The 2,121-nt window shown below is 34.6% G+C and overlaps 1 protein-coding gene across 1 annotated transcript in view; it reads left to right on the top strand.

Annotated features, from left to right (window-relative positions):
* Positions 1-805: 805 nt before the first annotated feature.
* Positions 806-2,121, top strand: part of LOC107003796 — a 5,986-nt gene continuing 4,670 nt past the window's right edge. The window contains exons 1-2 of the mRNA XM_027912718.1: positions 806-930; positions 1,697-1,791. The gene's annotated coding sequence lies outside the window, so the exon portion shown is untranslated. The remainder of the gene's footprint in view (positions 931-1,696; positions 1,792-2,121) is intronic.

Here is a 2,121-nt window from a genome sequence, read left to right on the forward strand (position 1 = left end):
GGAAAACGTGAAGATTCGTCTATGGTAAGAGCGGCCCTTAACTTAGAACTGAATCTCGAGAACAGATGCTGGCCAACCCTACACCCACACAAATGGCAGTGAATTAANTGAAGGAACTGAATATAGCCAATGGCTTCTGTTAATACTGATGCAGTATCAGTCTTGTGGGAGAAAAGAAAGAAAAATCAGCATGGTATAAAAATTAAAATATTACAACTTGTTACTCTCCTTCAGCCAGTTTTTGCGTTTTAGTGGATTCTGATGATATGTACTATTTCTGCTACATAAATCTAATGGTTGGTTTAACAGAGTTAGAAAAGTTTCAAATTGGTGTAAATACTCTTATTAGAGATGGGGGTGGGGTAATATCTATTAATGACGATGTTGGAACAGTCTGATTGTTGTATTCTTGTATGAGTTGATAAAGTCTATCTCATAGGAGTGACCTTGTGTAGTCTTCTATGTTTGCCTGTGATGTTTCAAGCCAATCTCTGCAACTTATATGAGGGAAAGATGACTGATACTGCTAGTTAAGAACACCGCGTCCAAATCCTTGTACCATTCCGTCTCTTGCAGTACCTTTTGCACCTTAAACATTTTCTATTTCAATTAATCCTGAACCTGAGAGAGTGTTTGATTTTTGATTTTCTAATTTTTCTAACTAATCCTGAACCTGAAACAGTTTCTAGTTAAGATTTTCTATTTTTTCTTCATTAAGAGAGTGTTTGATTTTTGATGGTTAGCTTTCTTAGTTTGCATATGTTTGAGTGAGTATAAGTACTTACATTTTCTCTTCATCCATGGTAGCTACCGCAACAGCAAAATCTATCGGACTGTGGGCTTTTTTTACTACAGTATGTGGAGAGTTTTTTAGAGGAAGATCCTGCTGGTATCAACCCATACAGCATAAAGAACTATCACAACGAATTTGTAAGTGCAGTACTTGATTTGCACTTCAGTGTTATGTCTTTGAAGTTCTCAACTTGTGCTGCCTTTTATGATTTTGAATCACTTTGTATATGAATGGATGGAAGCAACATTATTTTTTGATCTCCTCTATTCTGATTTGAAGCCCATCAGTTAAGAATCCATTAATCAGTTTCATAGATGTGGAGTCAGAATAGAAACCTTGCATAGTTTTGAGATCACTCGGAACAATTTTATGTCTGATCTGCAGTATAGCCAGAAGAAAATATTGAGCTGGTTTTACATCTCTTTTACCTTATTGGTATTCAATACATGTTCACAGGTGTTTGCCAACTTTTTGATGAACAATTGGCATTAACTTTTTTCTAACAGCTGATCCAGAAGATCATATGCCTATAAAGACTAAATTTTGATTTTCAAAATGTAGTTTATATTCTTTGGATCTCTTCATTTCTTTGTTTGCTTTTCTCATATTACATGGATTATATCATTACTGACTACACCTACTACTGTGTGAGGATATTGTTCATGTTTTCTAGTTAGGTGTTGTTTTGAAACGTTATTTGTGTGGAGATTGCAATGATCAAACTGGTTTATCTAGTATTTCTGGTCAGACAGTATGCCAATATTCTGCTCAATGCAAGGAAGTTTCTTATAACAAAGCATACAACTATTGAGTTTAGCAGTCAAATAGATTACTCCTAATTGTGATTTGGCTGTACTGGAATGGATATATCACATACTATATTTGTTTTGTTTAATTTATCAGGTCTGACCTCCCTTTCAATATTTGCTTTATCTTGAACTGGAGTTGGAACTGGAGAGCTGCTAGATCTTGTTTGTTTAAGGATAAAGAAAATTGAGGTACTCTGACCCCCTTTTGATATATGTTGGTACTCTTTGATGATAGCTTGATGAACTTCCTGGTATCAAGTTCATTTGTTGATGCTGATCTTTCTCAATCTCAGCTATCTGTTTTATTTTACTTACAAAATAAATCAATGAGTTTCTGCCGAATAAGTTAGTACATACACAAAGTGATTGAATATCGAGTACAAGCCTGTAAATAATTCAGGTGCGCTTACTACAGTAGTACTAAATAGAGAAAAAATACACATTTTCTCTCAGATTGTTGTTCTGTAAATCCACATCCACTTCCTGTGTTCATTATGTTACAATTTTGGCATGCAAAAA

The sequence above is a fragment of the Solanum pennellii genome, chromosome 11 (assembly GCF_001406875.1).
Source record: "Solanum pennellii chromosome 11, SPENNV200".
Lineage (NCBI taxonomy): Eukaryota > Viridiplantae > Streptophyta > Magnoliopsida > Solanales > Solanaceae > Solanum > Solanum pennellii.